Source organism: Bactrocera oleae, chromosome 4 (assembly GCF_042242935.1).
Source record: "Bactrocera oleae isolate idBacOlea1 chromosome 4, idBacOlea1, whole genome shotgun sequence".
In the NCBI taxonomy this organism is placed as follows: Eukaryota; Metazoa; Arthropoda; class Insecta; order Diptera; family Tephritidae; genus Bactrocera; species Bactrocera oleae.
The window spans coordinates 64,306,267-64,321,807 of record NC_091538.1 but is presented as its reverse complement, the minus strand read 5'-3'; the positions used below and the strand labels follow the sequence as shown (position 1 = coordinate 64,321,807).

The 15,541-nt window shown below is 30.6% G+C and overlaps 1 protein-coding gene across 7 annotated transcripts in view; it reads right to left on the bottom strand.

The window, feature by feature from the left end:
• Nucleotides 1–15,541, bottom strand: part of wdp (Leucine rich repeat protein windpipe) — a 68,179-nt gene that overhangs the window by 11,303 nt on the left and 41,335 nt on the right. For 5 of the 7 annotated variants that reach the window (XM_070108427.1, XM_014248174.3, XM_014248173.3 and 2 more), the window contains one exon: nucleotides 8,776–8,790. The exons of the other annotated variants lie outside the window; for them this stretch is intronic. The gene's annotated coding sequence lies outside the window, so the exon portion shown is untranslated. The remainder of the gene's footprint in view (nucleotides 1–8,775; nucleotides 8,791–15,541) is intronic. 7 annotated transcript variants of the gene reach the window in all.

Genomic DNA, 15,541 nt, shown 5'->3' with positions numbered 1-15,541 from the left:
ATCTTTTTACTTCGTAAACATCATTTCAAAGTAACAATTTAGAAAAGTATGAGGCATGATTCGTTTTCTACGGATTTGGCAGCACTGCATGGTATTTGCTTCTCCTGCCATGCTTCAAATGCCGAAATGTCTTGTAATGCTTTGGGAATGCTTCTTAAAATTGCAAGAAAAATTCAGCACATTATTAGTAGACACACAGCTGATCTATAGTTGGTAAGAGAAGATTTGGATTTGGAGAAGATTTTCAAACAACCAAATAAAAGGCAAAATTTTTGTCATGCTACTTTTTATTTCCTCCATTTGTTATTTTGCCAGTATTCAATATACAGAGCAGGTAGATAAAATAAAAAAAAACAGCTTTAAATCGTTTAGTGCAGTCTTGTTTTTGCATTTGCTGAGTCAAGTTAGCATGGTAATGTATATTTTCTCACAAGCATGGTAATGTATATATCCATCACAAATGAAGAAAAAACCCACCGGCTTTTATTTTGATCTGAAAATTTTCGATTGAAAATTGTGCTATTTTTTCGATATTAAGTCAATATAAGGAGAAGAAATTGTTATTTTAAAACCAAAAAGTTTCAATGTCTTTGGTAATTTGGTAATAAAAAGGTTAGTTTACACTAAACTTCTAGAACATTTTTTTTTTTGGGGAAAGATAGAAGTAAAAACCAAAAAAATTTATTATATAAATTTTGTGATTATGTGAAAAAGATGTAAACACAAATGTTGTAGATCGTTTTATTACCTACAACTTTGTTATTCAACTTTTTGTCATAGAACTTGAAGTTTTTCCGAAAATGCAAGATAAACCGATTGTCACTCTTAAAAACTCAAGTACTCTTTCACTTCCCAAACTCAAATAGAACGCAAATAATTTTTCCTTCCATTGCCAGTGAGTTTCATCACTCTATTATTATTTTCGGTTTCAAAAATTAGCGTCCTTGGTTTATAAAGCATGTGCGTGAATAATAAAATAAAATTAAAATGCTTTAAATGATAAGCGCAGGCATCGAATATTTTGCTAATGCGAAGAAAAAACATTATTATAGTAAACACAAAATTTTCTACAATTTAATTCAAAGCTAATACACAAAAAAAAATATCACAAAGCAAAGTAAATGCAAACTGATAATACGAAAAAACGCGTTGTTGTTAAAGCCAAAAACAGGAAATGCAATATGAGTTTGCGCCACAAGCCAATTCACGCTGTGCAAACAATTATATACAAACTCACACACACACAAATCTGTGCATAAAATTGCATTCGCACTTACCAACATTGCATAAATGTGCTACAGAAGGCATTTGAAATTCGCAGAATATCAGACAATCTGCATTCAACATTTTCATACGCACGTATGTATATATGTACGTGCATACGAAACAAAGCCGCATGCAGGAAGTTAGCAGATAAACACACGCACTTACAAGCACACCGACATATTTCTCACACACAGGAAACAATTTGCTAAGCAGCCAAAGCAAACAATTTTTCTGCTGTAGCTTTGCATTGCACTTGAACTTGACCCTTCCTTACTTGAGTGTGTGTGTGTGTGAGTGTATGGACGCAGGCGCACGTGTGTATGCGTGAGCAACAAGTGGCTGGGTTTGCTGATTGAGTGTAATGGCTGTTGCCGGCGGCATCTCACTATCAGTGACAGAGCAAAACCAACAAACCACACATAAAATCTACAAAAATGTGGGCAAATACTTTTGAAATATATTTTTCAGTTCACATGTGTTTAGGAATGCACATGAATATAGGAATACACTGCCACTGACAGACAAATAGCAGAGATGAACTTGAGATAGAACTCGGCAATTCGCTAAGAACGCAGAATATTATAAAGAATTTTAAATCTGAATAAACATTTCAGATTCTTAATCAAAAAGCAATAAAGTGCAATTAAAAAGTAAAAAAAAAATTTTTTTTTTTAAATAGTATATAATTTTTTGTTACCATATATCAAGTGTGTTAAGTTATTTGAGGAATGAATGCGCGCAGACAAATGTATTAATATAATTACAATAAAATAATTAAAATAAAACACTTCGGTGATATGTATAAATGCATGCACGTACCATTAATGTTTAAATACGGTGAATTAATGTGCACATATTATTGTATATATATATATATATATTTTGCTTCAGCAACAATAACAATTTATATGGCACTGCGCCAAGTGAAATGAAATTGAAAATTATTGAATACGTTTGTGTATATATTTATGTATGTGGCTCGACCAGACCGCGATGGTCTAGCGTGCAAATATACATACTTAACATATAAACATATGCGTACGTATAAATGCATATTTTGGTTTGAAAGTGAATTTTTTCAGACTAATGAAAAGATAAAATATAAAATTAAAAATATTTTACATCCTTGTTATCAAATATTTTGCTTAAGTAGATTAAGTTGTGACGATCGTCTACAACGAAATAATATTTAAAAATCTTAATTTTATACGAAACAACAATAAACAAACGATTTTTGTGGCTTCGCTGAATTTTTAAACAGTTAAAATAAATGTTTTTTCATATCTACTCTTTAAAAAATAATTAAATTTTTTATTGAAATATATTTTATGAACAATAAAAGTGTATTAAGTATGCTAAAAAGTAATTGTGTTCATACCTAAGAAACACACAGAGTACGGCTTTATTGAAAGGTTAGGCCAGTCTAGAGCCCAAGGAAAGCTACAAGGTCACCATAAATTCGCCAATTTATTGGGGAAGTATATAAATAAAAATTAAAATTCTATCTCACAGGGTTTATTAAACATGGATTTGTGGGTATAAAAAAAGTATATTAACATTTTAATACCACATTTATTTAATGTTAAATAAAAATGTTTTAAGGCCCTAAAATTTGCTTTAAACGAAAAAATTGCGATATTTGAAAATCTTGGACTGGTCTTTAAAATTAATTTTGCGCATTGTTTATTTTTGTCGCTATGGGTCTTTAAATTAGCAAAATCATATTTTCTTCACAAGTTTCATTTCGGCATGCTTCTAAAAGGTGATGTAAGCTTAAAGTGGATACAATCTTTAATATATTGGTACACTGCAAAAAAAAAAAAAACAAACATCCAATGTTCAAATAACCAAAGATCTAAAAATTATTAGGAAGTATATTTTTTCAAAAACAAGTTTACTGCAAAAGTCTTAATGCAAGTTTCACGTAACTCATACGCCACAGTGTATCAACAAGTTTGTTCCTTTCACATATCACTCTCACATATGTATAAGGCTTGGAAAAGTGAGTTTAGTGTAAGCCTAAAGCTAGCAAATATCTGTACATGTATACAATATATATGTATAAATGTTAACATGCGCTGATATTAACTTTTGTTAATTTCATTAATTTAAATGCCAAATTTACATATTTTTCCTCCACAAATAAGTGTGAGTTATATTTATGCAGCTAATTATTTTTTGTTATTTATATTTTGAATTAATATGAAAGTAAATCTTTTTATAATTACAATGCAAATTGGCAAGCATTTAGCGTTGCTATCTTTCAACAATAAATAGAGGTTTGAATGCAGGAGAGTTAATATTTCTATAAAGCAGCTGCTGGGCACAATTGAAAACACAATCAAGTTATTAGTAACGTTTTAACGCCTGGATTAGTACCTTTTTTTATATAGCAACAAGTGTGTGTAACGGCGAGGGAGTGAGAGGCAAATAATCAGTCGCACGCTTACCTATATTAATGCACATAATAAATGATGCATTGCCTACATTTCTGGGCATTGAATACAATTTGAGGAGATTGTGAAAATTTCCATAATTTTTCGCAAGAGAGCTTACGAGTGGTACTTAGCTGTAAATTAAACATTTATTTGTGTAATAAAACGTTTAAGTGTATGTAAATATACAATATTTTTATCTTTTTATGGAAGAAAAATTTTATGTAAATATTTGTTTTGAAATTTACTGAAATTAATAACTATACTGCATTCTAAAGCATAATTCAAAATATTTCACTTAAGCGCAGCAAACGTGATTCACTGATTGAATTGGAAATATCTACGTATGAAAGTGAGAGAGAAGAGAAGAGTTGAAGCGATTAAGAAATTGCAGTCGACAGTGCCCGGCAGGTAAACGCAAACTAGACCGAGAAATCTATAATAGAAAAATACTGAAAGTTTTTCGCTAAAATCGCACCAGCTCAGGGTATTCTAACTTTGAAGAAATATTTACTAAATATTTTAGTACGACCTCGAATATATAGAAAATGTATACAAAGGATATTACATAGAAGTAGGTCAACATAAAGTAAAATATATCAGTTGCTTGTTGGGAAAGAGAATGAATGTGAGCTGGAAATTGAATAGTTGTACTAAAATAAAGTTTTAAATTAATCAAATTTTCGAAATTATAGTCATTTGTTGAAATTCTAATCCAACTGAGAACCACAAAAGTGAAAAATGAAAATGAAAAAAGGTTCTTATTAATATATATATTTCTTATTACACAAATATTTCTAAGTACTCGACGATATATGTTAACAAATCTCAGTAGCCGCTGGGCATAAATATCTGTTAAAAACATTGGTGTTAAACTTTATTTGTATGCTGATGCATTTTGGTATTAACATATATAATCGTACATACATAAGTACATATGTAAATATGTTTGTTTGTATGACTGGAAATATTACGTGTTCCGTATTTACTGAGAAGTGTGACATATAGTTGTGAAATTATCGTCAAGTGTCTTCAATACAAGTACATTACAAATGCACACACATCTATACAGTGTATTGATTTTCTGACAGAAATAGTGGAGTCTAACGAGACTTTGAGCGTGATCTGTTAATTAGTACTGCTTCAACAGATGATTGTAAAAGCCCATTCAAAAGGTGTGCGGTAATATTTACTTAGTGCCTCATCTGTTTGTTTTTTTTTGTTGGTTTGGTTTTTGAAAAGAAGCATGTGATTCAAAGCTTTAATTTTCTACATAAGTCATTCCCAAAAGACCAAAAGCTTGTTTTCTTGTAAAAGTTACCAAAAGGAGCTTCAACTAATTTATCGAAAGCAAAATTTTTTATATTTATATATTTCGTCGATCATTTCTAAGTCTAAACATACTGACTTTTAATTTGTAGCAAGCATGTGAAATTAAAAGCTTTTTTCTTTAATTAACAAAAGCCGTGTCTGATTTTATTATGATGTTACAATAAACTGCTGTTTTCTGAAACAATTTAAATAGTTAATACATCTACAGTACTTTCTAACCTATCAACTTTTTATTCAAAATAAAATTGAATTGTGTTTTTGCATGTATATCAAATGTAGATATATTTAAAAGTATATTCGAAAATTCGAAGTTGATCTAACAGATAGTTTCGCAGGTATGAATGTATTAACAAGATTAACATAAAAAGTGTTTCCTCAGAAGGTTTTATCAGAGTCGCTGAGAAATTTTTTTCGAATGGGATGGACCGATCGACTTAATACTTTTCACACAAGCTTCATACAATAGATACATATATTTGTCAGATAGTGATTGAAAGAATACAATTTTTGACAACATATTCGATTTTTTAAGTCACTCTGAAGTTTAAATTTTTACACAAAGAATTAATTTACGTCATTTTGTCAAAAATCAGAAAAATCTTCTTCACCACCATACATCCTTTTACGGAGGTCCTCTTGAAGATCGAATTTGGGATCAAGGTAATTCAAAGATTTTAAAAATGAACCACCAATTATTAAAATACATTAAGTCCAGTAAATATACATTATCTTTATTTATTCATTAAGTAAAACGTCACTTGAAAAAAATTACAAAAAAAAAGAGGTAAACACACTGTATATTCTGCAATCCACTCTTTTACGCTCTCATTTGCCAGGGTCTGGCCATTAAAATAGATACATGGGTATATGTAGATAAAGCTTGCAAAAGGTATGCTTTGCGAAGTATTACTTATGCGGGTATTGAATATGCTATGAGTTGAACTAATTAACATAATTTTGCCTCACTCCTTATTAGTTTCATATTTCAATGCATGATGGCTGTTAAATGTGAAGTATTATTATTTGAGTTTATTTTTTACAGAGATCAAAACTATGTAAGAAAAAAATACATATTACAGAAGGCAAAGTATGTAAATTAATATATTTGAATAAATAGTTAGATATATGATAATTCACATATATAATATACAGGTGAGCTCATAAAAACTAAAATTCAATAGCTGGACTTTCGAGATGGATTTTCAAAATTCGATATTGTTTATGCTTGAGGAAAAAAAATTAAATATGATTACACTATGTTTATTCCGGAATCATATACATCATTTCTTACTACTTGCTTGAATTTATGTATATATTATGCTATTAAGAACAAATAGCATTCAATTCAACAAATTAAGTAAATAAGTTAAGTATTCGAATGATTTATTTGCCACTTTGACTTGTGTAGGCCTAAATAATATACATACGAGTATATACTTATATATATATATGCATATATCGTATTTATTGAAATCGTCGGCGTTTAAATAAAAGCGCGAAATTTAACCGAGAGTGCGTTAAAATTTCAATGCTTTGACAGAAAAAGCTTTAAAACATGCTATTCATGCCAATGTAAAGTTCAACAAACCGTTGAACTAGAAAAAAAGGATGACTAAGAGGTTTATGGATATTTTACGAGTACGAGCGCAAGTACTCACTTGTGTTATTGTTGTTGTTTTTTAATTTGATCGCCTATTAAGTGAGGTTCTTGCAAATTCTTGCTGAGTTTTCTGAACAAACTGAAGTTCATTGTGCTTTATGAGAACGAAAGACACACACACACGTATATAGGTACAAGAATGAATTGATACGGTACCTATATGTATGAAAATATATACATGTGTGGCAATTTTCGAAAAAATAATAGTTTTTTTTTGTGCAGAATTTACGTTTCACAGCTGCTTCAAATTTGTGATCAAAACTCGTATAGTCCTTCGATTACTATATCTAAAAAGGATCGTGGGAAAATTTCAAGGCGATCAGTCCAGCTGTTTCGGAGAAAATTTCTTCACCGACTGTGAAAGCAGCGCATCAAGAAAACGTGTTTAAAGATTTGGGAGCCGATTACACTGAATTAAAAAATTTTACAAACACATACATACATACATATCTCAAATCATTTGCCGGATTAATTAAAAATTTTCGGAGAATGTTTTCAAATATATGCTATCGAATATGCATACCACATAAGTTAATGCAAAAAATCGAGTTTTTGAAATTCTGTGCTTATCAACATAAAAAAGAAAGTCTGGAGAATCGAAATAAACAAAGACAATTACTTGTTTCCGCCGAAAAACGATTAAAAGCACCTTTTTTATTTCAGCTACTTATTAGTTTAGTGCGGTTTTGAGTGCGGTTACCGTAGTGCCGTATATATGTCATATACCATCTGAAAGCAGAGACTTTCAAGAATATAAAGCATACTGACATTTTAAAAAAATTTGATATTTTGACTTTAGATTTTTTTTATTGAACATTAAGATTTTTTTCGATATATGTAGGATAAGTAGAAAAAATAAATATTTTAAATAAAAAAATACAGTATGTTTGAGTGTTTTGAGTTTCCACAAAATTTCGTGACAGAAAGAAATGTTTTTACAAGATGAGAATAGAAAACGCAAAAAGTTGGTTATTAGAATTTCCCACATACATTTTGAGGCTATGTGAGAAAAGTATTTGTACAAAAGTTATAGATCTTTTCATTACCTACAACATTGCCATATAACTTCTTTCTATAGGACTCATAGTTTAGCCGGAAATCGAGATAAACCATTCTAAACCCTTAAAAATTCTGTCACGCCCCCCTCCTTCCTTTTCCTTTCCTTCCTTTTCCCGACCTCAGATCGCCCGTAAATCATTTTATGATTTTTTTTAATATAATTTTTAAAGGTTTTTGCACTGGTCTAAAAAAGGCATTACAGGATAGACTGATAAATAAGGGGGCGGTTTCAAAATACTAATGAATTCGAAGTAAGAACAAATGGTAAAAAAAATTTTTTTTGCTGTTCGTGACGACTAACACTTCATCTAATCTCCCAATTGCATTTAAATACAATTATGAATTATTCAAATAATTAACTTAATGCATTTTTAATATGTTTCAGCTTGACATACGAGTAAATAAAATGCAAATAATTAATTTGAGATATTCAAAAGCACTAAGCTATTCCAAGCGAGTTTCACTTTTAACTATTATTATGAATTAGAATTGCGTCACCTTTTCTGATATATAAAATAAATAAATATGACCAGCAATATAATATGGTAACCAAGGCGCTGAATTGATCATGTCATAGTGGTAATAATAAAGAATGTTCCACAAAAGCGAATGGAAATTAAAGCAAAATGCTAAATTACAAAAAAGAAAAACATTTTTTCCTAACGAAAAGTGATTCAAATTATAAAAATAGTTATAAAAAATGATAAATATGAGCGTGAAATATTTGCTAAGTGACTGAAACGAAATGTGACAGCATAAATTGAACAATTTACTAGAGGGGAAATGACTAGCTGACAGAAATTAGGCATACGAGACATACAAATTTTCTCGGGCAATGGTTGTAAGTGTGTATGTGTCTCAAAATTTATTATTCTGTTCATCGTTTATAGTCGCAATACAGAATATGGCACGCGCGACCAACTACTCTAGCTTCGCCATTTGTGAATGTTTAATTGTGATAAATTTCAAGGAATAAAACTAAAAGTGACGACATTTTACCAAGATGCATGTTCACATACATACCTTTAGTGAAAGTAGCTGCAATGAAAAGAGGAAATTAAAAGAGATTAGAACAATTTTTTTAAATTATAACAGGCAATAAATATATTTGATGAAGAGGTAGTTAAATGTCACAGTTTGAAGAGTAAGTCGCATGGCGAAAGTATAAAGCAATAATTTGGAATTTCAAATAGCACTGTAGTCTTCAAATCTCCCAACGAAGTTGGGATTGTTTTGGAATTACTAATACTAAAAAGCTTTCATAAAAAGTAAATTCACAGGTGTCCCTAGGACCTCGTATATCTAATTGTTTAAAACCCGGCAAAAGAAAGGAGAAGTATAAGCACGTACCTGAGGTGAAAAAATACTTTTTCAGAAATTTTTAAAAATATACACTTTTCACTCATTTATTATTATTATTTTTAATCATTATATACAAAATATTTTTTTCTACCAAAAATTTAAAAAACCAACCTATTTTTTTTTAATCTTACTGAATTATCTAATCGCCAAATTTTTCAAACTTTTAGTTTTATTCCAATTCTTTTTTGTCGTATATTATCTACTTTTTGTCGTATATTGTTATACCCTAAGCAGGGTATATTAAGTTTGCCACTCAGGTATTAAACACTGAGAAGGAAACATCGGAGACCCTATAAAATATATACTACGTATCGTCAGCGTGACGAGCTGCATCGATTTAGTTCATCTGTCCGTCTATCTATATATACTAGTCCCTCAGTTTTTTAGATATCGATCTGAAATTTTGCACGTACAATCACCGAACGAAGTGTTTGAAATTTTTGAAGTGAAATTTTGAACACGTCTTTTTTCCTCCAAAAAGCTGGTCATATGTCGGAATCAAATGCTTGTATGAAAACTTGTTTATTTGACCAGATATCTTTCCGAAATTTTGCAGGTGTTATTGTCCAAAAAAAAGGTACAATCACCGAACAACCTGTTCCAATAGGATCCCTATAACATATATCAAGTCCTTGTATGGAAAACACTTTTATGTGAAGGGTATTATAGTTGCGGCGCAACCGAATTTAACATTTTTTCTTGTCTTTAGCTAATATTATTTTTGGTTTGACAGTGAGTCAAGGTTGCTCGTTTGTCATCATCACATTTTGGCGAAGTTCAGAAGCAACGAGTAATAATAATATACAAACAACAATAATAAAAAATTCTTAAAAATACATATTGCGAAAAACTGATTTGGCATTGCTGCGCTGCTTTTGTAGTCAAACCATTTTTGGCAGTTGATGCTGATATTCCTATTATTATTATTATTTGCAACAACACAGACATTTGGACACTTCAGTTAATTTTTGATTTCCTTTTAAATAACGTAAGCACACGATCAACATGAAGATAAATAAGAACTTATGTATATTCAGATGTAGTTTGAGTGGTTCGTACTCGAAATATTTGTATATAGCTATATGATTCGAGACATTTTCAATCAACTAAAAAATTGGAATGTACTTCAATCTGTTCAGAGTATTGCAAATGTAAAAAATAATTCAACAATTAAAATTCATTGAAAACATCCAAGCAAACACTTAAGAACTAAAAACAAAATACGGGAAATACGAAAACTCACACCTTTCCCGCGATTTATTTGTCTATCATCAGTGATTAGTTCGATACATTCGCTATCTCTTTCTTACCATTGCATGTGGACAACTTTCACACACAGCGTTGCATGCGCACTTAATTTGACAGTTCATGATAAATGAGCGCTAGCTAATTGTGCGCTTGTAAAAAACAGGCGAACAGGTTAAGCATACAAATTTTCAATCTGTTTGATGTTATGGAGCACGAAATTGAAAAGCAATGTTTACTCTGTATGTAACAATTAGCGAAGGAGAAAGTAAGTGTGCATTTTGTCAGAAATCTAAAAGAAAATGTGTTTAAATCAATTGGATTAAGTTGTTTTCTACAGCAATTATGATTACTAGAGTAAAAGTTTTAGTTTAGAGTGAACCGCAGAAAGGAAGTTCAGTTTTCGTGGTATTATAGAAGCACTCTAACATGAAGCTGAGATCTAAGTCTATCATATCAATAAGCATTTCAGAGATCGTTGGGTACGTATAAAATGATGTGAGAAATAAGTATGAAACATTAGTCCTTTTTTGTGGAACTAGGTAGGTAGGTGGAGAACCGATAATCTTCAAAAAATATCGACAAAATATTGCTGAAGCTAAAATGATATCTTGTTTTCAAAGTTCGTTTTTTTAGTTTTACATAACATTAATACAAATCGTTACAGAAGTCCATTTAACGAGGACTTATTGCTTATGGTATATTGACAGCCCTGATGAATGTCAAAGGAGATTCGGTGAAAAAAATGAAAAATTGCGAATCTTACAAGCTATATGAAAGTTGACATGAAATTCTCAATTTATAATAAACATATTTTGAGTAATAAAAAAATAACTGAGAATATATTAAACACGTCGTTTAAATGGCAGTAAAGTTTTTGTCAAAAAAATCAATATCAGAAATGCAGTTTCAAAAAAACAAAAAAAAAACGAACGGTATATTAAGTTTGTCACGAAGTTTGTAACACCCGGAAGGAAACGTCGGAGACTCTACGAAGTGTATACAATATATTTGAAAACAATCAGTATGACGAGCTGAATCGATTTAGCAATGTCCATCTGCCTACATATACAATAGTTTTTGCGATATCGATCTGAAATTTTGCACACGTTCTTTTCTCCCCGGGAAGCTGTTCATTTGTCGGAACCGCCGATGTCGGACCACTACTGCATATAGCCGTCATACAAATTGACCGAACAATATCAAGATAAAGATCTTTTTAAACCCCTTTATGCTATAAAAAATTAAGCTCTGAAGGTATAATGGTTTCGGTGCAGCCGAAGATAACGTTTTTTCTTGTTTCTACTTCATACGCACTTGAAACAAATTAAAAACAAATCATCTTATTACGGGAATAGCAAAATCGAAAATCAAAAAATATTTACACACATTTAAAAGCATTTTATAATTATGATTTATTTTTTGCAATCACAAAATTTGCAATCGGCAATTATTATAAGATAATTAAGCGTCTGGCGAAATATTAAACCATAACGACGAGAAAATACTTAGGATTCGCCATATCTTTTATTTCGTGGCAAACAAATTGAACGGCTTTACACCGGTTCGACTCGAACGCAAAATTGTTGTTGCACAATGTTTACGTGATGGTCATATCTATCACAAGGCTGTCACTGATTTACGCTAGTGTGACGTTTTAATGATCGCATCAGTGTTTAAAAATAGTTTGCACACATTATTTGTACCATTAGCACGTACATATATATATATATAAATGTATGTATACATAAGTGTACATCGGGGTATGGCTGTATTTTACTCATGTTCGCACTCGACCCATCACAATCGGTTTATAACATCATGTCGACATGACAAACGTTTACGGCATGCATCGATGCGTCATTTGCTTTCGACGTTTGAACGTCATCAATTTTCAAGTGTTAAAGTGATTATATATATATATTTTTTAGAGTTTCCTAATCTAATATTTAATGCATCAGTGGAAAATCTACAAGTCAGCAAATAACTTCAGTTCGTAAATCGATATGCATCGCTCGCAGCTGATTAATGCAGTTCGATTTTTTGTTTCTTACTCATTTACATTTCTCACACACAATTTCATGCATACTTAAATGCATATGTATTTGTACATAAAACCACATAAGGCGGCAAAATGTAACTTCATATTTATCACTTAGCTGGGCACATACACACCTACAAATACATTAGCAAAATGCAGGTAGGAATCTACCCACAAACCACACACACCCACCTGCGAATACACAGTTAAATAGTTGCATCATTCAGCAGTTAAAACAACAACAACACGCACACACACAACAATACATGTGACAATTGTCATGTGTCACGGATTGTCACTGAGGCGACACTTATCTATTTACTCACTCATTGCACTGCTGCAACGACCTGTTGCAGCGGCATACTAACGATATTTATTGTTTTTGTTGTTGTAGAATAATGTAAACTGGCGGCGCACTCATTAAATGTCATTAACACCTTTTAACATGTTTTGTTTTGTTATTGCCGTGATTGTCGCTACTCTTGTTTAAAAAATTAACACTGTGTACATTTATCATTTTGTCTGTCTGTTTGCATTGCATTTGCTCAAATAAATGGCAATTAATGCCACTTCTCGCAATTTTTTCCACATGCCACAAAATAGAAATAATAAATAAATAAATAAAATTAATATTTGCAATAGCGAAATTGGTAGGGACCTCGAATATAGCACAATAATTGGTTATTTGCAATGCAAAATTGAACTCTAATCAAGGACTAATTATGAGGGATAATTAATTAAGTTTTTTTTTTGAGTGCAGGTCGAAAACTAATATATATTTTTATATAAAATCAGTTACTTGACATCGCTCACTGTCTTTCTCTTTCTTTTTCGAAAGAAAGAGTTTCGATTTATATTATTTTTGCTCGAAAATATCGATACATTGCAAATGAAAAAAAAGAAAATGTTGAAAGAGCATTGAAGTTATCGTTTGACTTTGGTCAAAATATTTAAATTTTGTGGTCATTTTGTCCAATATTTCACTGACCAACCTTTTGAGCTATCTGTTAGAAGAATTTGCTGAAAAAATAACGTACTAGTTTGGAGAGATGCCGTTAGATGTACAATGCTATAAATAATAAAGTGGAAAATGTGAAAAATATTGTCTCTTATAAATTTCTTAAATTTTTAATATTTTGGTCATATTTCCAAAGCTGTGTCGGTTTCTTGGTATAAAAAATACTCTTTCAATTCAACTTTATAATATTTTCAAAGTTTCTAATATATAAAAGTACTCGTAAATAAGCAGCGACATAGTGAATTTCGCCTATAAAGTGTACAACTATTATCCATTTATAGTTTAAAATCTCTCGAATCTGCTTATATTTTACTATAGCAGTAATATATTTTTAATTACAAACTATTGTTGCCAAATTTTATCTGATAATAAAATTGCGAGGAAGACCATTATGATTTATAAATGTGATTGTATAATGTAACCAAAGAAAAATTTACTACAAACAGAATGTTTAAAGCTTAAATTTATTGCGGATTTTACAATATTAAAGTGTGCACTTCTGCATTTTTAAATTATAAACTATAATTCTGTAATCTGTAAATAATGGGTTGAAAAAAAACTACCAGCTGTAGCAGTCCCACTGGAAGTGTTTTTTTTTTTTTAATGCGAACATTTTTCAAATTGATAAATCTGTTGGAAATAAGCAATATTAGTTGCCATAAACACTTTCAAACATGATAAAAATTATTTCCACTTTTACTTGCTATATTGAGAAAGCTGTACGAATATAAATATTTTTAATGTTTTTTATGTTTTTTACGTTGAAAAAATTTAATTTGTTAATATAAAATGTATATTTGATTAAAATGTATATTTGACTAAAATCATCACTCATATCCAGTGCTTACTGTACTCTGTATGCATAAAATTTGTAATAACACTTCATTTGACTTCGCAGACTGAATGACTTGCACTCAAAAACTGTAATTACTTGGCTTTCTTTGAACCAAATTTCAGTAATAATTATAATGATTTGACCTCTGTGTGGCATAAAAATGAATTTCTTAACACTTTTCATTTAAACCGCATATTAATAAATACATTTTACTTTCATTTCAGTATTTAAAAAATGCTATTGAAAAAGGCATTGCATGAACGTTGAACTCATGGTTTCATGCATTTGCAATTTCTGCTAAATCTTTCACATCAAATAGCTTAAAAAGAAGCTAAGCATGCATGCATGCTACCCTTCAAGCCGAGTGAAGTAAGAAGAGAAACAAACTTAAAAATCATCATCCATAAGTGAACGCCGCAAGTAAATATGTACGCTTACATACGTATGTATATGACTTTGCTGGCTGCTTTTTGCCAAAGTCTACAACCAGTTTTAACGGCATTGAAATTAACATAAGCGCAAGTTCATTCAAAATTCACAGATATACACATATTTATAAACAACCAAACGCATGGTTTACCATATAGGCGGACATGCATACGCGCATGCGCGTAAATGTTATGTGGGGCTGCTGATGTGAGTAATCCAAAAATCATACGATTTTAAGTTTAAAAAAAAATAAATAAGAAAAAATGTTAACTACATTTGTACCGAATCTATAATACCCTTCAAAAATTAAAAAAATTTCATAAAAGAACTTGATTTTGCTCGGTCAGTTTGTATGGTAGCTATATGCTATAGTAGTCTGATGTGAACAATTGTTCAGATATTGTACTGCTGCCTTGGACAATAATCCATGACAAATTTCATGAATACATCTCGTCAAATCAATAAGATTTCCATACAAGGACTTGATTATAATCGATCAGTTTGTAGGGCAGCTATATCTTATAGTGGTCTGATGGCGTTGGTTTCGATAAAAGAAAAGTTCTTGAATAGAAAAGGACGTGCGCAAATTTTCAGATTGATATTTCAAAAACTGAGGAACTCAGCTCGTCGTACTGATCATTTATTTATATACCCTTCTGGGTGTTACAGACTTCGTGGCAAATTTAATATACCTAATTCAGGGTATAATAAATATACATATAAATATAAGCATATATGTATATGCATAAGCAAATAAAGCAACAAGTCATTTGCCAACGGAAGCAACCGCTTAAAAACCGGAGTTTGACGAACAAATTTAGAAAAAACAAAATGAGTTTGTCTGCTCGCACACACATTT